Raw genomic sequence first — 25524 nt, 5'->3', positions numbered from 1 at the left:
TTTCACAGACGCGGAATACAGGTTTTTAAGAAAATACCCAAGTGTGTTTTCGGGTAGGAAGTAACAGATTTTCCTTCTTAGGGGTGCTGTCACAGGCACAGTAAAGCCACAGAAGCCAGAAGTTGGTCTGATGGCCACCCGTAGCATCTTCCTGCAGTCCCAGTCGAAAGAAATCCCGATCTCCCGTGGCCATGGTTTGAAGTCTCCTCATGTGACCAAGAGATTGTAACAAATGCTCTGTATTCTTTATTCTTGCTGCCTCTGTGTGCTGTGAGCCTTCTGAGGCAAGGACCCTGTTTATTTCACTCTCTTGTTATTCTCACAATGTGTGACACACAGGAGGCTCGCAAGTACCGGCCACATAAATTGCTGAATGAATGAACAGCACTCCTAGATCTTAATTTATAATTCTAGAAATAAAGTGAAAGCCCCAAGTCTGCTGCTCGTTGTTGGTGACCCAATCTGAATTACTCCTTTGGAAGCACAAGCAAGGGATCCGTGTCTGTCTGCATCATGTCACTGAATGGTCCCCAGTCGCTGCCAACAGATAAGAAATGTCAACAGCTTAACCCAGTAGCTTTCAAAAATAGCACAGTTGACGAAACTGGAAATTTAGGTGCGTGCGAGAAATAAACCATTTGTGTTCAGGCTTAAGAAGGATAGGGGTGACAACAGACATTCCTCGGAGAGATCTAAAATATTTTTTAAGACCCCCAGAAGCGAGTAATCATCAGAAGAAACCTCTTCCCTCTCAATAAGGCACAAAGAGGACACCTTCTTTTCAACACATCAGGTAAGTCATTCGGAAAACTTGAGGATTGCGGCACGGCACCGTGTGTCTTTAAGATTTCAGTCAAGTTGTTTTTGCTGTTGTCGTTTTCAACAGTGCTGGCAGTTTTCCTCAAAATGTAAATCAGTATTTGTACAGCGAACCACGTTGTTGTGGGTTTCCTGGTTCGTGCCCCCCCCCCACCACGTGGGGAAAGGGGGAGGGAGGCGGCGACTCAGGGAAGGCTTTTTCATCCCTTTGCAGACAACTCCGGCTGCTGTTAATGCTGAAAATAGCTCAAATGCTCTCAGAACAGTGGCACCACCCAGCAGCTGGGATTCTTTCCCTCTCTTATTTGCCGTCTCTCTTGCCTTTTTTTCCTTCAGACACTTGGATTGGACTTAATCTTAAACCTCTGGAGTTCAAGACCTTTTAAAAAGGGCTAAATAAACAATCTCTACATGTAAAAGGCCACTGACTCCTACTTCCTCTGTTTAGAGCAACTGTTGAGCCCAGCTGCCTGTAGGTAAGATTTTTTTTTTTTCCTTCTGGAATTATTTCATTGGTTTCTGATATGTGTCTGACGATCGTCTCTGACATAACTCATTTATAGTGAAGGTATGGGGCGGCTGTGCACGATTTGCAGGTAAATGTGGTGTTCCGGAATACAGCAATGGCATCTGGACATTTCTGTGGCTGTACTTTTAAACTTTGCTCAAAGCTCTCTGTCACGTTGACCTGTGATACGTACTGGCCTGTGACTGAGCTACATCAGAACTCCACTTAACCTGACTGCCAGCAGTGAGAGGGTCCAGACATCGTAATTTTGTTGTTTAGACTGTTTACTTATTTTTAACTTTCTAAGGGCATGGAAAAGGAAAAAAAAAAAAAAAGGAAAAAGCTGCAACCACCTGAGCCAAGAAAATGTCAGTAATTAGTCTTTAAGGAGAATGAGATAGCTCTATTTGATTTTGTTCTTGGATCACTGCTTTGTTCCTTGCTAATGTGGAAGAGGTTTGTTTTTTATGTTTCATTTTTTAAAATTTTCATGTTCCTGCCACAGTTCAGGTGACCTGGTTTTGAAAATGCGTTACCTAGCTAAAGGTCTTTGGCTAGCAGGTTTCTGTAACGGGACGGTACAGTATTCTGGAAAGTCCTCTGTGCCTCTCCCCTCGCCCTCCTTATGCTCATGCTTGACATTTTGCAAAGTACTTTGATCTGTGGACTTTAACTTCAAACACAGCAGTTAACTTTGATTGTGGGTATTTACTGTGTTCAGTAAAACGACTTTTTTTTTTTTTCTCAATGCTTTTATACCATTTCCTTTCGATAATCTATGTGGCTTTGGTTTTCCTTACTGATGATGTCTGAGGTCTTACTTGTATAGGAACTCCCAACTCAAAGGAAAAGACTGTTTTATGGGAAGGTCTCTCACCTCTCACCATACAGGCTTTAGGACAACTGCACCCCCTCTGCACCCCCTCTGAGCAGACGTGTGAAAGCAGCGAAGGACAGTGCATACAACCTGATTCTATCAACCCCTCCCTTGAGTTGCCCTGTTGCCTCAAAATTACAATGTGCCTTGGGGCCTAATGTTGCTTTTTCAACATGGACACTGAAATCCTTGGAATTTAGATTCTTGTCTCCAAAGAAGTTTATTTGGTATCTCAGACCACATGGCAAAAGAAAACATGCATTTTAAGCACACTGACCTTCTGGGTAACTTTTAAACAATACAAAAAGACAAAAAATTACAAGAAAGACATTTTCTAAGAAGGAAAACTAGGGGAAAAAAAAACAGAAAGAAAGAAAAACGCTTTGTAGCCAAAAGTCTGCTATGTGAGTGAAACATCTGCTAAATGAGGGATAAGAATTTTTTTTTTTAATGAATTTCTTAGAATTGGCCAAGTGGAACAGTTTCTCGCCATGCAGTAGGCTTTTAAATGTTCTCTTTACTTTGAAGAAAACTCGTGTGTTAATTACATTGCTCTGTTAGCCTTTGCTTCCCTAGCCCAAGCAGAGGGTGTTTTCAAAGCCCTCTGCTAGGTACTGAGCTTGACGTTCCCTGGCACAGGGTCCCCGTGTGTTGTGTTCAGGTTAGGAGTAGAACGAGCCTAATCCTGTCAGGAGACTGCTTCAGTCCCAGCCAAGGAAGTGGCTCCTTACAGCGAACACAGTCTGCTCTCTGTACCCTGCACCTTGCTGGGAAGGAAAGCAAGTGGCCGCAGGACAAGTGTTCAGAGGGCTGAAGCTACAGAGGATGCTATGGGTTCGGAGGTCCCTTTAGATTCGGAATAGAGGCAAGATGAGCTCCAGCGTTTGAGTTTAGTAGGAAAACCTAGAGATGCGCCCTCTGGTTTTTATTTCCAAAAGTTGGACATTTAATTGCTACCTTTTTCCTTTCAAATCTGCATTTTAAGGAGTCTCTTCATCATCACATTTCTGCATACAAATTGTAAACCCTCCGGTTACTTTGAGCACGTGCTTCACTGCTTCCTAGGGCCTTTGAGGGTCTAGAATTTTCTCCCCCGGAGTACCAGGAAGCTTTGATTTGGCATTGATGAGCGCAGATATATGCTGAAGGCAACCTAAGTTTAGTTGCAGAATCCAGTGGCACCAAGATCAAGTGCATTGGGAAGATGACAGACAGCCATTTCATTCTCCGGCAAGTCATTTTTTTTTCCGTTTTGTTCTCGTTGAGCGGTTTTCTGTTTGTTTGCCTCTTTACTTCCCTTCACCCCTTCATTTTACTCTGAAACTTGGGATTGTTTGAATGTGAAACTCAAGGTGAAAGCTAGCCAAAGCCACTGAGTTTCACACAGGTTCCACAGGAAAGAAGTATTCTACCCAGGCTTGCTCGAAACTTGGCCCGTGTTTTACTAAAAGTTTCATGAATGTCAGTGAGCCTGGACTTGAAACACAATCCAAACCTGGTGACTTCTGGTGACTTTGAGGCTTTATTGTGTGAGTATAGAATCTGTCAGACAAGGACACCCATTATTTTCATATCTTCTACTGTAATTTCATGTGTACACACATTTTCCCCAATAAACTCTCATTTGTTCGGTGGTATTTTAAGGCCAGGTTCAATCCTAATATGAATTTTTATAGCTGTGGTATTTAAACATTGGCAAATAGAAGTCTGCATTTCAAATTCCAACGCAGTCTGAACCACAGTGGTGTGAACGTGTTGGTGTAATTCAGCTGAAGGAAGGAAGTCCCAGGAGAGTCATGGAATGTCTTTCTTTGCTTAAATATACCTCTGTGCTCATGAGGAACAAACAGTAACATTTTGTCCAGGTCTATCCGCTTGACAGTATGCCTTTTGTTCCCCCTCCAAAGGTGGTGTCAAATATATTGGTGGAAAAATAATAAACTTCCAGATATTTTTTTTTTCACCTGCTCAACCGATACACTCCTAGGGAACATTGTAAGCATTGAAAAGTTCAGTACTATTACTTGTAATGTAATGTATACTGAGAATAAAGGAGTACTCAACAGACTCAATTTCCTTCAGAAAAGCTGGGTGACCTAGAGCTGATGTGTGTATTAACAGTCAGATGGTGCAGGGTTTTGAAGGCGTGTGTGTGTGTGTGTGTGTGTGTGTGTTTATGTGTGTGTGTGTGTGTGTGTGTGTGTTTATGTGTTGAGTAGGGGTAGTGGTGGGTAGAGAGGAAGAGGGGACTTGTGAGCTTTGCTCAGCAAATCTGTCCCATCTGAAACAAAAAATAATCAAGCCCAGTATCTGAAAACATTCCTTTCTTTTGTTGATCACATAAATACGTATTGGCTGAACACTGAATGGGTGGGAAGGGGACATATTATTTTTCTCATTAAAGATGACAAGGATTACATTCTGATCACTAGGATTCCAGAAAGGGTAAATAATCTCTAATAGAAACATGACCAGTTAGGAGACCTACATAGCTAGAGATGAACTTGCATGAGTCAGTATCAGAAAGATCTTAATGCTACTATGACCACTACAGGTGCTAAGACAGCCAGAGGACTCAGATTTGATGATGTCTTTTTATTAGCTGGAGGGTTTCTGAACTCATCTGAGGAATTTTCCTAAAAATAAATTTATAACCTCACTAAAGATTTAGTTTGACTAAATGTAGTGAGATTTACAATTATTCATTTATTATTTATTTTTATTTACTTATTTATTATAAAATTAAATTGCCATCAAAATACATTTTGAAAATTTTATAATCTTATGCTTAAAATAGACTTGTCAAAGATATAGTTTGCATTTTTGCAGGTGATGTACAAAATGATTGTACCTGATCCCGTACTAAATAAGGCCTTTGCAAAGCTGACAGTAACAAAGGTCTCCTATGTAAGAGCTACATTATAACACTGACTTATTCATAATGTACTATCTCTGATTTTGTTATCCCAAAACTAATACAATAGATGAAAGAAAGATGCACAAATGAAGGTGCTAGAGGAAATAAGAGAAAAAAATTGAGGACCATTCTACCAGGGGGGTTCTCCCTAAACACATCGTTGCACCAAGAGTCTGATATTTTGAAAACTATCCTCCATAATAATACATAAAGAGGAAAAAGGTAAAAACACCAGGCTGACAAATGCCCATCAACTGATGAATGGATAAAGAAGTGATTGATATGTATTGTGGGGGGGTGGGGGTGGGGATGTGTATGTATGTGTGTATGTGTGTGTGTGTGTGTGTGTCTATACATACATATATATACATTCTTGTTCCATTCACATACATATAATACATTCTAGTTCCATTCACATTGTTGCAAATGGCAAGATTTCATTCTTTTTGATGGCTGGCTAATATTCCATTATATATGTATGTGTATGTGTATGCACACACATACACACACACACACACACACGCATATATAATGGAATATTAGCCAGCCATCAAAAAGAATGAAATCTTGCCATTTGCAACAATGTGAATGGAACTACAATGTATTATGCTAAGCAAAGTAAGTCAGAGAAAGACAAATGTCATATGATTTAACTCATATGTGGAATTTAAGATACAAAATAGATGAACATAAGGGAAGGGAAGGGAAAATAAGATAAAAACAGAGAGGGAGGCAAACCATGAAAGACTCTTAAATACAGAGAACAAACTGAGGGTTGCTGGAGAGGAGGAGGGGGATGAGCTAAATGGGTGATGGCCATTGAGGAGGGCACTTGTGATGAGCACTGGGTGTTATGTGTAAGTGATGAATCACTGGGTTCTACTCCTGAAACCATTATTACAGTATATGTTGACTAACTTGGATTTAAATAAAATTTTTTAAAAGGCTGAAACTAAACTTCAAATTTGTGCATATGCAAATGTTTCTTTAAATCATAAAAAAGACCATCTTTCAAGAATGACTTCACTAGTCATTTAGGAACACAAAAATCAGTCACTTAAAAATCTTCTCTTGGGCTTACTTTATTGTCAGAAAAATGGACTCCGTGTAGTACTTATCCATTCTCTAAGGGTATATTATTATAGCCCATATTTATAGTATTGCATTATTTTTCTTAAAAAAAATTAGTGTAAGTGATAGATATCAGTGACAGGTACCATGATCAGACCATGATGACACAACAGGGTCCCTGCCCAGATAGGGCCAAAGAGGATTATTTACCCAAACCAGATAAAGCCATCATTCCTAGGAAAGTCATCCTTTTCTAGCTAAATATTTATTTGTTATTTGGGTATTATAAGTTTCTCTGAAATAAGTACTATTTTAAATAATCCTTTAATAATTATAATACGAAAACATCACAATGATCTTAAGGCCTTCTCCCATCTATCCAAGATGGACTGTCAAGAAGATGTGGGCAGAAACTGTCAGGGGATGGTGAGGTCTCCTTACCACTCTCATCCTGGGCTTTATCCTGGGGAATCATGAAGTAGGAGACCCCAGTGACACTCTAAGTCTCTCCTATACCAATTAGGAAGTACAGCTCACTCGGGCCATGGGCTAGAGTTAGGACAGAGGTGGGAGGAGAAGGAGACCCCCCCTTCCCTCTGTACTTGGGAAGAAGGCCTTCCTAAGTTTCTTGGTTCAACTTTCTTTTCACCTGGCTCTTCTCTTATTTCCCCTTTTCTTCTTCCAGGAGAAACAAAGGTCTTCCCTGCAAATTTTGCCATTTTTGAGTTGTTGGAGGAGGAAAAAAATCCAAGGGAGTTAGCTCTGGGGTCTATGAGATTCACACACACTACAAGGCTAGCCCACGGCCACCTGAGTTAGAAGAACACTGCATGTGTGCCACCGGTAGAGCTGTGTTTAGGTACTGTTGAATAGTTCATACTAGGATAAAAATTAAGTAGATATGAGGGACGCCTTTCAGGTCAAAACAATATCCATTTTTTCAATGTTTATTTATTTATGTTGGAGAGAGGAAAAAAAGCAGGGGAAGATCAGAGGGAGAAGGGAAGAAAGAGAATCCCAAGCTGACTCTGCCTTGTCAGCAGGGAGCCTGACATGGGGCTTGAACTCATGAAGCGTGAGATCATGACCTGAGCCGAAATCAAGTCAGATATTCACAACCGACTGAGCCACCCAGGCACCCCAAAATATCCATTTTTTTAATCAAACTTTTTATTTTGGACAATTTTAAATTTAGAGAAAAATTGTGAAGATAGGGCCAGAGTCCCCATACACCCCCCACCAACTTTCTGCTACTATTAACCGCTGACATGAATATGGTAACTTTGTTACAATTAATGGACAATATTGATATGTTATTAGCTAAAGTCCATGCTTTATTCATACTTCCCTACTTTATACCTAATGTCCTTCTTCTCTTCCAGGATCCCATCTGGAATATTATGTTATTTCAGTCATGTTTTCTTAGTCATGTCCTCTTGGCTCTGACAGTTTATTAGCCTTTCCTTGTTTTTGCTGGCCTTGATAGTTTTGAGGAGTCCTGGTCAGGTATTTTGTAGAATATCTTCCTATTGGAAGTGGTCCAGTGTTTTCTCATGATTAGACTGGGGTTATGGGGTTTTGGAAGGAAGATCACAAAGGTGAGGTGCCATTCTCATCACGTCATATCAAGTACACATGCTATCAGCATGAGGTATGACTGTTGACGTTGACCTTGATCACCTGGCTGAGGGAATATCCGTGAGGTTTCTCCACTGTAACATTAATCTTTCCTCCCCTTTCCTTACTGTACTCTTCCAGAGGCAGTCACTTTGAGCAGCACACGCTTGAGAAGGAGAGAGTTAGACTCCTCCTCTTGATGGAGTATTTACATAAATTATTTGGAATTCTTCATGAGAGATTGATTTCAATTCAATTTATTTATTTATTTATTTTTAATGTATTTAAACCCAATCACTTGTATCAGTATGAGCACATGGGTATATATTTTACACTTTGCATCATAATCCAATACTACTTAAGTAAAGTAGTGGCTCAAACTGCGTGGTGCAAATGGTTCCAGCTGTAGCCATTGGCCTCTCTTTCACTAGGCTCCTATGGCCTTTGACATAGTCCCATCATTGTGAGGATTTTCCCCCTGGTACTATAAGATCCTTCGGGCTCATTTTATAGATTCCCTGTCCCAGTCCTAGAATCAGCCATTTCTTCAATGAGCCATGGTTCCTTTTATTTAAAAAATGATACTAGAAACCAAAACCAGAACATCTATTTTCTTTTTTATTATTGAGAGACAAAGCATGAGCAGGGGAGGGGCAGAGAGAGGGGGAGACACAGAATCTGAAGCAGGTTCCAGGCTCTGAGCTGTCCGCACAGAGCCCCACGCGGGGCTCGAACTCACAAACCACGAGATCGTGACCTGAGCCGAAGTGGGACGCTCAACCGACTGAGCCACCCAGGCGCCCCTCTATTTTAATTTTTGAATGTGACATTATCAGTCACTTACTTTTTCACTGGAAAAAAAATTTCCTTTTGTATATGCACTCTCGGTCTGTAGCTGATAATATCTTGGTACGTACGTAAGGATAGCCTTTCTTGATTTTTTTCAGAGTAGCAGGACACATGCTGCCCACCTTTCTGTGATTTTGAAACAAATTTAATTCAATATGACCAAATTTGCTCCTTGTTGTTAGTTTTGGTGGGAGACTGAAAGTCTTAGATGTTGCCTTTAAGTCTTAAATGTACTATTGAAAGGCAGGAATCAGTTGTTTCTTCCTTAAATAGATGAGCACATCTGACAGAAGTAGAAACAAGAAAAGGAGACCAGCTGGTGTAGAGCATGGGCCGTCAGGACTGCTCCGTACTGCCCTCTTCAACTAGCCTTTGCCCTAGAAACTAAAAGTCTATCCACAAAATAACTGTACCTGTAATTTTATTTACCATTCAGTATTATCAGAGGTAATAGGTTGTATGTTGATTGTTTCACCAAATGCATAGCTATTTCATATTCAATAATCACTTTGATTTTCTTGGTTGTCTATTTAATCTAGGGTGCTATTACTCTTACCGTGGGGCTGGTCATGCAGGCATATGTTCCCCAGTGCACACATGAGGACACAGACACCCAGATAAGCTGCCGCATCATCCTTTTTATGTCCCTAGCAAACAGCAAATGGTAGATTGGCTTTCATGTCGAGATTTTTAAAGTGTTCCATTCTACCCAGTGATACAATACAAAGGTATAAAACAGGTTAGAAATAATAGCCAAAGAATAATAAGAAAATGGCTAGTCCAAGCAGTAAAGGAGATATTTCTGAATTACAACAAGTTTTAACTTTCTGTGCTTCACTGAGAAAAAAGCATAAGCAAACAAAAGCAAAGCTGAAGGTTACAGAGAAAGCCATGAATGTGCCACGAGCATAATGAATGAAAGGCTATAACTAGGCTGATAGACACAAGATACAGGCAGGAAAAAGAAATAAGGTTTCGCAACTTGACACGGTTTAAGGAAAATAATGAGTTCTCTTATAGAAGGTCAATTCGGTATTAGGAAGTATAGTATGGAAACATTAATCTCCTGTTCTAAATCTAAATTTTGGCTTGAAAAAAAGAAACTGAATTAGGTTTAATGGAAAACCACACGTCCAGCGTGTGTTTTTAAAGCATTGCACTTTGATGACTTTGACTCGTTGCATATTCTGGTTCCAGTACAACTTTGAATTGGTTTAATTCTAGTGGAGCCATTGCTCTTGACATGCATTCAGCTCAGTGGTACTTCTCTCATTCAATTTTGCAAACCTAAGAAATTTGGTTGGTTTTGAATTTAGCTCCAACTAGAAGTTTTGTGCTTGTTTGAACTGACCATTTAAACATTTTAAAACCATTTTGCAGCACTCAACTTTTAGAACAAATTCTTACTGTTAAAAACAACCCAAGAATGTCGAAAAGTTACATATGGGTACCTTATAAGTGGATTTCATGAACATACAACCAAATACAGCTAAGAAATATACTTTTGATCTAAGATCAAAAATATTTTCTATTCTACATTTATCTTGTTTATTCTGAAAGCATTCACTCTTTTAAAAATGGTTAATATACTGAGACTAAAGACCAGGGTTAAAAGTGGAAAATTATCCAAAAGCAAATACGGCTATCTAAACATGCAGTTAGATTAGCAACCCTATCCTGTGGTCCCAGCAGAGCCACGTTTTAGAAGGTATGGCCTGGCATCTGACCGACCTTCACGTGCACATCTGTGAATAGACCCGAACAGTGAGGCTATACTGAAAAATTCAGCAGGACAGCGTTGGTGATAAATAAAGAAGTTTTGTGCTAATTCAAGAGGGGTGTTAAATGTCAAACTAAGAGATCCAGGCCACATTCTCAAGTAGGAAGTGGTCATTATCCTTGACTCTGTGCAGGGCAATAAAAATGCTTACTTTGGGGAGAAGTGAAATAGCTTATAGAGTGTCAGCTCTTAGTCACGGAATTTAAAGAAGAAATCAAATTATTTGCTATAAAAATCATTTTCTAATTGGGAATATAAAGTATTTTACATTTCTATTTAATTTATTTAACTAAAATTTTAAATAAAGTATAAATTGCTTTTATAATTTGAAATAAAAGTTATTCACATATAATGTAAACTTTAACATGTGAACTTCGTATAACAATGTAAACAACGGTTTATAAATTGTTTACTATAAAAATCAATATTTCCGCCATGAAGTTGAATCATTGAAATTTTCCTTTTTATCAAGGAAAATAGAATTATCTTCATTCAAGGCAGAATTAAACCAAAGTTAGATGTAAACAAGTTTCTAAACTTTATATTGATAACACAGAAGGCCGTAGCTTATGATACAGTTTTCAAAAATAAGAAGAATAAAAAAACTCAGTGAAAAAGTAAATGCAGTAGGAATTAGATGATTTATTATGGAAAGAATAATGAAAGTGTTTTTTGTAAATATATATATATATATTTTTTTTTAAGATGACTACGGATCTTTAACATAAAATACATTTTCGTTTGTGTTTGAGCAACTCTACTTTAAAAATTAATGAATGTATTTCATGTTCCAAAATTTACTTAGAGTTGGCATTCAGGCTTTGTCTCACATGGGGGGATTCATCACATAATAAGCACAGCTTGTGCAAAAACCTGTAAAAACGTGTCTAGAAGCAAAGTGATAATTTCTATGCTAAGCTGAGAAAATTTGATTGCAGTGAGATTTTTCTCTTCCTTAGAACATTTTATCTATGTTGGATATTGAAATTAAACAAAAAGCATTGGGAGTTAAAAGTCATCTGTGTCCACATCAGAATTTTATATGTTCACACATATCCTTTTCCTAATCAATATTCTGAATGACTAAATATGAGCATTTGTGTAAAAACACTTGGCAGAAAACCATTTCGTGTTTCTCAGTGAACATTACTGCTTTATAAATTTAACACTTGACTGTACTTATTAATTTAAGAAGAATGGTCTGCATATAATTAAGAAAGGAAGAAAATTAGGAGTTTACTAGTAAAACTGAACACTGTTTTCAGCGACCACAGATAACTACTCCTACTGCCTTAAGCAATTTATATTTATTGAATGAGGTATTCTCATAAAGATCTTTTTATGCTGCTTCAGTCATGATTTCTGAGAGACTCTTTTTCCCATCATATGTGAATCATACAGGATCTGAGGGGTAAAACCTTACACTCTGACTATGGACCAACTTCAATCCAGGAAAGACTGATGGCACCTAATCTTTCGAGAGAACAGTTCATAACCAGACATAGAGAGGAAAGACTTTCACCTTTAAAAAAAAAAAAAAAAAAAAGGGCATCCATCAAAACCCTGTATCAGGAAAGCACACAGAAACATATGGACTGAAAAATATGAAATTCAGACACTGGAGGCAGGGAGGAAGTTTCAATCAGAGAGATGTACAACAGGCTTTAACTGAATTCAAATGTCTTCTATTTTAAGATGAATGGTGGGTACGTGGATATTTGTTACATTATTCTCTTTTGAATGCCTGAATAAAGACCTTCATCAAAAAGTCTTTTCCCTCTATTTCCCATGCCTTAAGTTTAAGATATATTCTGTAAACAGGATATATTCTAAATATATTGCTCAGTTGCTAACATTGAGAGATAATATTAATTTTTTTTATTTAAACCAGGCCAGATTTTCTGAAAATTTACAAAGAGGAAACAGTCAACAGATGGTATCATGTTTCGCCTATATTTCTATATTTTTGCCTAGAGTCCAAAACTTCTGCCAATGGTGAATCAGAAAAGAAAATGAATTTAGTTCTTTAGCAGACAAGTTTCTACTGTAAACCTACATTCAGGATCATTTTTCCTAATGTATCATTCCACAAACATTGTTACATACAATTCTTAGAATCTACTAAATGTGTTTGGGGCGCCTTGGTCGCCTAGTCTGTTAAGGGTCTGACTCTTGATCTTGGCTCAGGTCATGATGTCACGGTTCATGAGATCAATCCCAGCATCAGGCTCTGTGCTGACAGTACGGAACCTGATTTGGATTCTCTCTCGCGCTCTCTCTCTGCCTGTCCCCTGCTCACTCTCTCTCTCGCTCTCTGTTTCTCTCTCTCTCTCTCTCAAAATAAATAAGTGAACATTAAAAAAAGAACCTACTACATGTGATATTTACTCTTTAAACTACTAAATATTTTGTCATTATGCTTTATGAGAATTTGTAATGGGGTTTGGATCTAGCAGGGAGTACGTAAGTGTATTTTATCTCACATTTTTAACATTGGCTTTGGCCTAAGAGATGGAGAAGAAAGGATTCTTGTTTTAAGATTCTCTATGCAATAAAGGTAGGAAAAGTGATTTGATAACATACGTGCAATCCTCTCAGTTCCCAAGGACCAAAGGTACAGTTAGAGATGCATGAGTTCCAAGTTAACACGATACTGTGCAAAGTGAGTGCTGCCTATGTTTAATACAAAGACTTCACTCTGTAACTTAATACATTTCTTAAAATGTAATTTATTTAAAACATTTACATATTACAACTATTCCTTAATTTTTACACTTAACACTTCTTGGACATCACAGGGGGGGAAAACCCCTAATGATTTTTCATTACCATTTGGCAGGAATCAATATCTAATTTTGAGGATTTTTTAAAATATGTATTTGTTCGTCCATTCATTCATTCATTTTATGCAATCTCTACACCCAATGTGGGCTCAAACTCACAACCCTAAGATCAAGAGCTGCATGTTCTTCTGACCGAGCCAGCCACGCAGCCCAATTTTGAGAATTATTATTCTGATTTTTTTTCTATTTGTTTTATAGAGAGAATCATTCCAATATGCTCAATTGGAAAAGCTGGCAGACATAACTGTATTTTTAGAAGTTTTGACAAATGATGGATAGTACTGAATAATTTTTTTTTATTACAAGCAATTTTACATGTAGTCTGAAAACTCAGTCCACGCCAAAAATTCATTATTTTAGGAGCATCTGGGTGGCTCAGTCAGTTAAGTGTCCAACTCTTATTTTCGGCTCAGGTCAAGATCTCGCTGTTTTGTGAGTTCAAGACCCATGTCAGGCTCTGCACTGGCAACATGGAGCCTGCTTTGGATTCTCTGTCTCTGTCTCTGTCTCTCTCTCTCTCTGCCCCTCCCCCACTAGTGCTGTCTCTGTCTCTATCAAAATAAATAAACTTAAAAAAATTCTTTAAAGTTCATTATTTTAAATCATAAAATTCAAAGAAAAAATATTTTCTGTTTCTATCTAGGTAAATGCCATAAAAGTATATATATAAATCCTTAAATGGTTAAAAATAAACACATTGAGAGAAACAGTGTTCTAGTAACATAAAGAGTAACTTTGAATGTCCTCATGTCATTGTTACTAAAGGTAGGAAACGAATTATTACTAATACAGAGTTTTATTTGGAAACAAATATGAGAAAAGGACGTTCAGATTACTACCATTAGACAGTGCTGATTTTCTGACCTTCATTAGAATCCCTTCTCCTTTGTCTTTGACACTGGAGGATTTTCCTTCGGTCTCTCTGATTACTCCTCAGTTCTCCTACAGGAGCCTCTTTCTTTGCCTGACCTTAAAGATATTCCCCTGGGTTCTGTCCCTCGTGTCCAATTTCCTCTGATTTCACCTGTTTCTTCCTTCATGATAATCCCCAAATCTATGTCTCTACCCCTGATCTCTCTCCTGAGTTCCAGATTCACATTTCCAAGTAACTGGTAAACATCTCATGCAAATTTCTGCAGAGCACCTCAAATTTAATACTTTTAAAACTCATCATCTACCATCTTCCAATCTGCTCTTTCTCCCCAGGACTATATTTTAATAACTGTGACACCAAGTTATGCAGAATCAGAATCTTAAACAAGGATTCACATTTTTCTTCATACCAACTGAAGTCACTACTCAGTGATTCTGCCCGCACGCATCTTCCTTGAAGCGTTATTTTACCAAAATAAACAAGATTTGCATGCAGATTTCCCATCTACCAAACTCCCCTATCATACAGTAAATACATTCCCTTTGCTTTGTCTTCAGGCTTCAAGCACCAGGAAAGATGGCCACGTCAACCAAAGAAAGTAAATTCCGTACATGGTGTTTAGGCATCAGTAGCCCTGTGTTTTCCCAGATAAAAGGCATAGTTGGCACCTTTTCCAAACTCATTAGTAAGAAAAAGGTGTGGCTTACTGTGCCAGACATGGAACAGAGATCCAACGGCAGTCATGTCACTTATCTCAAAAAAATGCTTTTCCTCAAGATTCTCCTTCTGACAGGGTAATGGCAGTGTTCACAAATCACCTGCTTTGTTGCCACTTATTATGTACCGATGTGATGGGTGTAGGCAGATGCTAAATGATCAATGTTTTGCTAAAAACATAAATTGGGTATAGTCAGAACACAAAGTTTTAAACCACAAACTCCATATCATCCATGTGGTATAAAAGAAGTCTTTAAGAAAAAAAGTAAATAGAGATTTAAATCTAAAAAAAAAAAAGCGCATATAGTAAATAAAGGAAATAGCGAATAGTAAACCTAAAAAGAAAATAGTAAAATAAATAAATGACCAAAGCAGTATAAAAAGATGATATGACAACAGTTCACTCAATAAATACGAAATGGTTTAAGGCATTAAAAATTGTTATCTATGGTCACTTAACACACTGTTTGGCTTTACTAGTAAACTCCTAATTTCCCTCCTTTCATACTTCTATGTAAGGTCATTCTTTTTAAATATAAGTACAGAAGTGTTAAAAGTATGAAGCTACAATGTTCAGTGAAAATACAAAAACAAGAGATGGAATTATAAGCTGAGAATGGCCCTACTCATTGAGTTATTATGATAATTAAAGTAAATATAACTTCATTTGCATAGCATGAGATAAAGGATAAAATTAGAGATATCAGTCTTCTGTGTCATCTAACATTTATAGCATCATTTGTCTTTCCAGCATTTAATCAATAATCATTTGTTGAGAGCCTACTTGGTACTCCGTCCACAGCGCAGTGGAGACAGTTATTGGAAGGTAATTGCTGTAGCCGCGTGATTGAAATTGTAATGAGAACTATGAATGAAAAAGGTGGGGGGGCTATGAGAGCAGAGTCTGCAATTTTGAGAACCCAGGATCAATGACAAAAAGACTCTGGATTTGGAACTTGGTGAAATAATTGGGAAGATGAATTACTTGGGGGTAGGAATCAGAAGAGGTGTTGCATTATTTCCAGAACGAGAGCCCCTTTTGTTAGCAGCTGAGAATGAAGAATAAAGAGTATGGGGATGATTCCTCCAAAGCCAGATACAGCAGGACCACCGTTAACATCCACTCTCTAGATACAAGGACATTTGTGTGATGGCCTTTGTCTCTTGGAGAAAATATCATTAGAATGATAGCTGGCTGTGCTACCATATACAAATTGGCCGTGGATTACAGAGATAGTGCTGTATTTGCTCCTATTTAAATATCGAATGAGTGTGATTTCTGAAATCACCTATGAAAAATGAATGTGACTTTGGAGAAAGACTTCTTTCAGCTTTGAGTAAGGATTTTCAAGATAAACATCCAAGAAAAACCCTAACAGAGGCATACTGAAACAAAATTTCTCAATGAATAAAGAGCTTACTGATTGCAGCTATGAATTTGAGTAGTTTGACATGTGTTCAGGTGTTTGCTTTGAGGCATGTGAGTTAAAAGTGAAAGAAAATGTTTAAAGTTTTCTTTCTCACTTTTAACTCGATTTCAAAGAAACATGTAATTTCAACATAAAGGATATATTTCTTCCATCAACTAAAACAAATATGTGTGCATGTAAATGAGGGAATTAAATCTCCTGGTTGGGGTTATATCTGTGCATTTTTATTATGTAACTGAAATAGCATTCATTTAAAAGAAAATATTTTCTGCTTTAACAGTATGGTAACAAACTATTCAGAGTAGGATTGATAATGATTTTTTCTTCTGCTCCTAACACTCATTCATATTTTTGAAATCGGCAACAAGCTGATTTAAGAATGTCAGTATTGCTCTAGAAAATGCTGTTGAAATCACAAAGTGCATATCTGTATGTGTGTTCAGATTATTCCTTCCTTGTGCTGTGGCATAGTGTATTTTATAGAAGTTGAATATTTAATCTTAATTGATTGCTGAAGTTGACTCAGAATACTGATTACAAGTATAGGATTTAGCAAAATGTGATAAACTTTGAAATAATGTAAGAGTAATGTAAAAGGATAAAAGCAATTAATGGAATGATAACTGTGGAATCTTACAGATTTATTGTACTGATGAACTATCTGAACTATCACCATCTAACTTTGGGCATTTATCACTAGTAGTAACTCCTAACAGCATTCATTCAAAGCACTGCTAAATCTTATCAAGTTATTCCATTTTCCATATTCTTTAACAATTCATCTATTTCAGAAATTTCTTAGGTCTTCTCTACTTAACTCCTCCAGTATTATGAGATTTTGTGAATTGGAACTGTGTTCTCTCTACCCACTGTCATTATATATACCCTGTCATAGTCATGTGGCTCACTCAACCCTTAGAAAAAGACATCCCTTTTCCCATTCAACGCACACACACACACACACCTACACACAAATTTTATTCTGTTTCTCGACAGATCAAATGGAGCACCTTATCCCCATGTATGAAAAGAGTACAACAGAGCCTAATAATGTGTGGTATTGTGAGACCTTTTAAATTTTGACTTCTGGGTAGGAGAACACACACCTGAGAAAAAAAAGCAATCAACTCTTGGAGGTTGTTAGTTGAAAGGTGCTTTCCTTATATGAGGCAGAAATAGTTTTCACTCCTACTTCATATCTTTGAGCCAGAAACTTATCTTTCGCTCCGGCTTTTGGCATACCACAGGATATGCTTCATATCTAAACTTAGAACGCTGACGTCTTCATCACTGTAGAGACAACATAGTCATTCACTCCCGCAGATACAATCTGAGCACCTTCTAAGAGGAAAGCACTGTTTGGGTGGTTTGAACCCACTGTGTGAACGCATGTGTTGAACTCACTATTTGAACTCATCAGTGAACAACACTGGTAAAAATTCCTGCCCCCGAAGAGCTTACATTACCTTAGGAAGAAACAAACAATAGAAGATAAAGAGGTGAATTATAGGGCAGGTTAAGACAGTAAGAGTATTTTTAAAATATAGCAAGGTGGGGATTCCTGGGTGGCTCAGTTGGTTGAGCGTCTGACTCTTGATTTCCACTCAGGTGGTGATCCCAGGGTCGTGGGATCAAGCCCCACGTTGTGACCCAAGTCAAGCTCCGCATTGGGCTCTTCACTGAGCACAGAGCCTACTTAAGATTCTCTCTCTCTGTCCCTCCCCTGCTCACACTCTCTCTAAAAATAATTAATTAATTAATTAAACTTAATTTAATACAGCAAGGTAAAACTTAAGTGTTTCTTCTTGTTGATGGTTGATTATTCTTTCCATTGATTTAAACTTACACTTCATTTATATCCCAGATGCCCAGTGGCCATGCATCCCAAAGCCACTGGGCCATTTGAATACATAGACACTACTATTTGAAGAAGTATGTGTATTCAAGTCTGTTAACCTAGCATTGTGACAATAAGTGCTTCCTGCAGATGATTCTGACTGCTGAGATATATATATATCCATATATATATGTACATATATACATATATATGGATTATTTATACATATTTTAACATACATATAAATAATACATGTATTATTTATACATACAGATTATATGCATATATATAGGGATTATTTCATTGAACTGTATAAAATGGGTATTGGTAAATGCATTTACTAGAAAAGAACACTGAAGTATAACGCAAGAAAAATTATTCGGATTTACTGGCAACTTGTGAATTACTGTTCAGGGCTTGGGTTTTTCTGCACCACTATTCTTACTAACGGTGTGAACAGTTACATGCCTGGATGTCAGCAACACTAGGAACAATAGTCCCTCCCCAGCCCAAAATATATCAAATGTAGACGTCTTTATTCTGGCCATCACCCTCTTTGTTAACAATCTCTCGAAGTTTCCATTTACTACATTCAATCACATCAGTGGGCCAACCAATTTGTGGAATATATTGCTTGAAAAATAACTCCCATAATAAGAGTTAATAAGAGAGCTATTATTATGGCATCATTTTTGAACATCTAACCTGTTACCATCCAGGTGTATATTTCGGACTGGAGGGAAAGCAGAGGTTGTAAGGACTTGAAATAGCTGAACTAATTTATATCCTTGTCTCTGTGATATGTTATACAATAGGGAGCAATTCTATACCAGATGGGTTTCTCTCTGCTAGACTGTTGTGCCTCTGTGTCTTGATTATGTTACCTCGAAGGAGTTAATACAGTGGTTCAAATTCCAAGGACGGAGAATAACTTAAAATATAATTGTCACGTTGGTACAAAGCAAGTGATGTTAAAGATAAATGCTATTTTCATACCTTGAAAGTATTTTATAAAGGCATTAGCTTCTGAAGTCTCCTGAATATCAAGTTAACAATGAGAAGAAACAAAAACAAAAATCTCTAAATGCTAGAATGTACAGTTAAAGACTAAAATTTGATGTGAGGCTTAGGTGTGTGTTTTCCTACCCAGAAATCAAAATTTAAAAGGCAGCGAAGGTATTTTGTCCTACTTTGCCTTCTTCACATACCATGAATTTCTTTTCTCATTTCTGAAGCTAATCATGAAATGACAACATAATCAGATGTTTCTTTTTATAAAGCCATGTTTCTTGAAGGGGCTTAGCACACTCTAAATATCTTACTTATGTCATAATAGAAGCTGTCAAAGTCCAGAGAAGTGAACTAAACTTGATAATGTCTTAAAGTCTTCTAGTAGAAGATCAGGTCCCCTTGGGAGGCCTGGGTGGCTCAGTCGGTTAAGCATCCGACTTCAGCTCAGGTCATGATCTCACAGTTCATGGGTTCAAGCCCCGCATCTGGCTCTGTGCAAACAGAACCTGCTTTGGATTCTGTGTCTCCTTCTCTCTCTGTTCCTCCCCCTGATCACGCTTTGTCTCTGTCTCTCTCTCTCTTTCTCTCTCAAAAATAAAGATAGATTAAAAAAAATTTTTTTTAAACAACAAAAAAAAAAGATCAGGTCCCCTGAACAGCAAGCTTCCTGCTTTTCCATGTAGTTCAATGAGGAAATCATCCCAAAAGCGGAGAAATGGAAACCCTATTCAGGATCCAGCCCTGGGGAGTGAAGAACCTATATTACCTATAAGGGCATGTAGCACATAAACTTTTGTTGACTGACCACGTATACTTAAAGTTATGCAGAGTTCAGACCATACTCAGCGAAGAGTAGAGCATGAACTTTGGATGGTTCCAATATATGTATATTTTTTTAATCTTGAGGAATGATTGATATGATTTCTTTCTAGGGACTAAGCTATCTAGAACTAGGATCCCAGAATAAGAGTAAATTTCATGGAATGTTCTCTTTATCAGAAAGGGACTGCCAGGGTGCTTGGGTGGCTCAGTTGGTTAAGCATCCGGCTCTTGATTTCAGCTCAGGTCATGATCTCATGGTTTGTGGGCTCGAGCCCTGCACTGGGCTGTCTGCTGACAGCACAGAGCCTGCTTGGGATTCTCTCTCTCCCTCTCTCTCTTCCCCTCCCCTGTGCTGTCTCAAAATAAATAAATCAAAAAAAAAAAAAAAGAAAGAAAGAAAGAAAGAAAGCAAGCAAGCAAGCAACCGACTGCCTAGGTTTGGGGGAAACATGATTAAAAACCCATTTAAGTAAAGAGAAAAATTATACTATACTGTATAATTATACTGTACTGAGGGGAAATTTTTAATTTGATTTACGGTAATCTTTAAATCTTATGGAGATGCATGTTCAAATGTGAGTAATGATTTTTGATAGCATAAAAACAATAACAATCATGAGCTAGATTGAGAAGACCTTCTGTGGCACATCTTCCATTTGATATTCTTGGAACATCCTCTCTCCAAGAAGCTGTAAGTGAAGAGTTCAGCTGATTTAACTTCTGTTCTGCCAACCACCGGTCTAAATCATTTGCACACCATTAAAATTCTTGGGTGTCTTCGTTTGTTTCACACCAAGCTGCCTTGATTTTATGGTCGCTTCAAAATATAACATATGTAAAAATCTGGGACTTTAAAGCTTGTTTTGTTTTTTTACATTTAATCAGCGTATTATCAGGTAATACACTGATACTTACTTCGGGTCTGTTTTCTAACATTCAGAGTTAAATTTGTTCTTTGAATCAGGGTGACTGGGTATGAGACCAGAATAAATGAGATGCACAAACAGAAGACTTCTACCCCAAGTGAGATATGAGAAATGAGAAGCCATTGCCTTCTTTATATACATTTGAAAGGAAAGGTCTTGAAAGAATGAATAGGATTGTTCCTAGTCCAAAATGGTGTTGATGGTGTGTTCTCTATAGAGTGGTGTTTGCTGAACTGTAAGAAGGTCAAAACGAGACCTGAGTTAATGGATGCTTTAGCCCTTGCTTGACCGTCACATCTGGGTTTTTAAGACTTGTTGCTACCTCCAAGCTCTATGGCAGTTTTCGTTGTTCTGGTAATGTCTTCCAGTAAAAATGTGGCTAGCATTATGCAGGATCTGATATTTATACCAAATTTCAAGTTGAATATTTTATAACTAGGAAACTGTCTTCCATGTCAGACTCCTCACATCTGTGATATTTCTGATGCCTATTATTTTCTTGTGACTTTCCCTTCAAATACTTTAAAGGAGCATAATTCTGAGATAATCAAAGGGCAGTGGAATCTACAGGCTCATTCGAGGTAACAGTGACTTTTCCCCATGGTAAGACAAAGATACAGGGGATACTAATCAAATCTTTCCCATGAACTAGACATGATTATTATGGGAAGAAAGACTGTAAGTTACAAAGGGAAAGGAGCATGATTTCTTGAAAGACCAAGAGAGTGTTATAGCCATGATGACTGACCAGGTCTGTTCCCAAATTACTGCTTGGAACAGAAGCCTTCCAACCCCATTCTCACCCCCACACTCCACTGACCTGCACTGGACATTTAATTTTCTTATGTTAAGCCACTAGAATCTAAAGGTTGCAGGTTATAGACATTGGCCAACTTTACGAAGTGGGTAAAACTACAGAGCTGACTCTAATATGTAATATGTCAGTGTATTTTAATAAATTATGTAATTATATATGAAGATATATTTCTCAAGGGTAAATTTTTTTAAAAGATTGGTGAATAATATCAGGAACTCATATCCAATGGTGCCATGATTTTAAAACAACTGGAAATCATCATCGAATTTAACTTTTTTTTTTTTACTTCATTTGAAAGTATTTAAGTTATGTGTATGTCTTTTGGACAATGCTGACTAAATATTTCTGCCTTCTAAGAGGATAAGAGTTCTATTGAAAGTAAAGAATATACAAGACATTCATTGTTTTCTTCCACCTGATGAACGTATTATCCTTTTTACTTTATTTGACAGGAGCATTTGTATAAAAAAAAAAAAAGTCTTTAAAAACAGACTTGAACCTGTCAAATTCCAAGCCAGTACTCTACGATCTGAAGAGAAACCAGAGTATTCCAAGCCAGTACTCCAATTAAAATTGGAGATTACATTTTTAGAAGGCATATTTTACCTGGGACTTCTCAATGAATTAAAATAAACAAAGGAAATTTAAGAGTTTATTACAAAGCACATCATATTGAATCCTTATGCACTTTATAGTTCTCTTGACAATTTGTGTGTGTGTGTGTTTATACCATAACCCATCCTTTAAAAGAAATTTCCAGACAGTTCTACATCATCATCAAATAACTTAGAAAAATGAAAAATGTTAGTGGTGGTGTTAAAATGGCTTTAGTGCTATATCCACACCCCCAAAACCTTTTTTTTTTTTTTTGGATTTATGGGTCAGTGTCCTACAAAAGCATAGTGGATACAGAATTAAGATTCATTCATTAGGTATAATTAGGATCAAATATTTATTATGCACCAGTAGCTACACTAAAGTGTACTTCCTAGGATGGAAATTGTTTGTGGCTAATGTGCTAGAGCAATCATAGAGTACTGAGGGCTGTGTTAACTGGTCCCGAGATCAGTAGCCCCCTCGTGGAATGCTTTTCATCTCAGTATCTACTTTATATAATGTGGCTGAGGTTTCTCCTAGTATTCTAAATGTAGCATATTAAAGCTAATTTAAAGATCAGATATTGTTAATAATAGACGTTCAATGTTTTCTTGTCTGATAAATATCCATCAATTACCTCAAAGGGGATACAGATTATTCAGAATATACGTTTTGTCGTGACTAAATGGGTCAGAATTCATTAGCAGTTTGGAAAGACAAATATAAAATGGGACCAATAGCTGGGTTTAATTAAGTTGTCACTTCCTTCAATCTTTTCTGTAAGGCAATTTTCCACTCATTATATCTGAATCTTTCTGGAAAGGACTGTGCTCAGCATATCACTGCTTTCTAATGGCACGATTTTGATGGAAATTATTTTCAGCTTATAAAATGGGTGATGACGCCGAACACACTCTTTCACAAGTCTTGCAGTAGATATATGTATTAAACTCTAACCACTATAACGTGTGCTGCTTAAATTCCTATTTAACAAATGCATAATTTAACCTTCTTCAACTGTGCAGTACTATTTTACAATGAAGTAATGTAGTTTGTTTTTAAGAGAGCATTCTGTTTTCACTAGGATCCTCTAGATTAGTTTCTTAACCTTCACACTAATAACATCTGAGGCCAGATAATACTTTGTTGTGAGGGACCGTCCTGCACACCGTCAGACATTTAGCGGCATCTCTGTTCTCCCTACCCACTAAATGCCAATGAGCATCCTTCCCCCACACCCCAGTTATGACAACCAAACATGTCTCTAGATTCTCAAATGTTCCCTGGGGAGCAAAACTGCCATGGCCGTCAAAAATAAAACCACTGCCTTAGGTAATCAAATATCTCTAAATTTTACCTCTGTGTAAAAGTGGTTTTGCTTTTGTGGTACCGAGTCAGTAAAAACCCTTCTCCAAAGCCTCTCCGACTTGTCCCCATTGTTCCTCCACCCAGGCTTCTCCTGGGGAATACCATCTTTTCTTGGTTTCCTGGCTCTCTGTGTTCCATCTGCTCTTAGACCTCCCATCCTCTTACCTGCAGGTGTACGTGTGGATGCACATACTCCGTCTCTGTTGTGGTCAATATGTATCCACAGCATTCAGAACACCCCAACCATCTTCTGATGACAGCCTCGGCTGCCCTTCTCAGCTCTCCATCTATCTTCCGCAAGCTGGGGCAGAGATTGGCTTGGCCTAAGGATGCCTATTTCTTGCCCCTTTGCCACCCAATTTAGCAGAATGTCAAAGATGATCACTGGCTTTCTGTTCAACTCACTTTTTCCTGGGCTTGCCTCATTTCAGGTTGTCCTTGGTCTCCCCCACCCCTGCGTCTCAGTACATCTTCCTACATCCAGACTGACTGCAACACCGACATTCTTTTCAGATAGTTCATTTTCCCCCTCCCCTCTACCTCAATCTGAACTGAAAAGCTCATGAATTTCTCTCTTTTCCAAACTCATATAGTACTTAGAGCCAAGAGCATTCATTCGTAGTTGATTGAAGTGCCCGTGTTATATAACAATTCATCTGTGATTTGTTTGCGTCCTTGTTTAAATCTTACATCATGAACTTTCCACGGGGTATGTTTTGTTTCTTGCTTCTGAGACAGAAATTGTGTTATAGATTCTTTGCCTCCCTTGAAATGCAACTTGTGTAATGGGAATTTGATTGCTATTTATTCATGTGGTTTGAATTTTAACACCTACATACGGTCAAGAAGAAGAGAAAACAGCTATATCCAAAGGAAAAAGAAAGGAAGGAACAAGTACTCCTAAGTAGCTTTAGAGTTTGTCCCCAAGTTTCAAAATCCAAATGAAAGCAAAAAAAAAAAAACAAAAACAAAAAACAAAAAAAAAAAAACAAAATAAAGAGCCACATTTCTCTCATTCAATTTCTGCATCCCTCTTCAGCACTCCTCACCACACCAAGAGGGAGCATTAAATTCTCAAATAAGCAACACATTAGGAAACGTAGTTGCCAATGGAGCTTGTTTGTCACTCTGGAATTAGTTCATTTATTTTCCATTTGGTAAAAAAATAACTATACAGAGAGCAAACCAACTTTATCAATAAACTTTGGTGAAAACCAAAGATGGGGACTCCACAGCAGCCATTGATCGACAACTAGAGCTTTCCATCGTGCCATATGACTAGAACAGAACAGGCTGATTATCTTAACTATTATGACAGGCAATACAACGTTATTGAACTGTGAACTTCTTTTCAAATATATGATTTGAGGGGTGTAGATTCTGAATTCACGTGTGCTCTAAGTTGTTGATATTTTCCAATGGAGAAGAGAAAGTATTGGTGGCGTTATGAGCAAATTTAAACCCACAGTTTCATGGCGATTAAGCAGAATTTTATCATTTGGACATATTTGACAATATATAGTTGACCCTTAAAATGATCGACCCTTTCGATCATCCTTTTCATTTACACATGGGAATGGCTTCAGAAGAGTTAAAGAACTTACTCAAAGTAATCCCTGAGTAGGGATTCTAACCTGGGTTTGTGTGACTCTTAGCATCCAGCATCAGTCCACTACAACCTAGAGTCTTTTACAATATGTTGATGGGATCAAAGGGAGGATTTGCATGTATCCATATATGTGGTCACATATAAACAGTTTACTGATTCCCCAATGAATACGCTTAGCAACCAGCCCAACCAGTGTTTATAGATGGAAAATGAAGCCATAGCACTTGGTTGGGGC

The 25524-nt window shown here is 37.6% G+C and overlaps 1 protein-coding gene across 49 annotated transcripts in view; it reads left to right on the top strand.

Annotated features, from left to right (window-relative positions):
• SORBS2 (sorbin and SH3 domain containing 2) overlaps window positions 1-25524 on the top strand; it is a 348480-nt gene that overhangs the window by 164041 nt on the left and 158915 nt on the right. For 6 of the 49 annotated variants that reach the window (XM_045453378.1, XM_045453373.1, XM_045453715.1 and 3 more), the window contains exon 2: window positions 1156-1295. The gene's annotated coding sequence lies outside the window, so the exon portion shown is untranslated. Of the gene's footprint in view, window positions 1-500; window positions 794-990; window positions 1296-25524 lie in introns of those variants that run through there. The other 43 variants (XM_045453391.1, XM_045453382.1, XM_045453410.1 and 40 more) reach the window with 27 other exon arrangements.

Source organism: Leopardus geoffroyi, chromosome B1 (genome assembly GCF_018350155.1).
Source record: "Leopardus geoffroyi isolate Oge1 chromosome B1, O.geoffroyi_Oge1_pat1.0, whole genome shotgun sequence".
Classification (NCBI taxonomy): domain Eukaryota; kingdom Metazoa; phylum Chordata; class Mammalia; order Carnivora; family Felidae; genus Leopardus; species Leopardus geoffroyi.
Note: the sequence above shows the minus strand (reverse complement) of the source record. Positions and strands in the feature narration are given on the sequence as shown.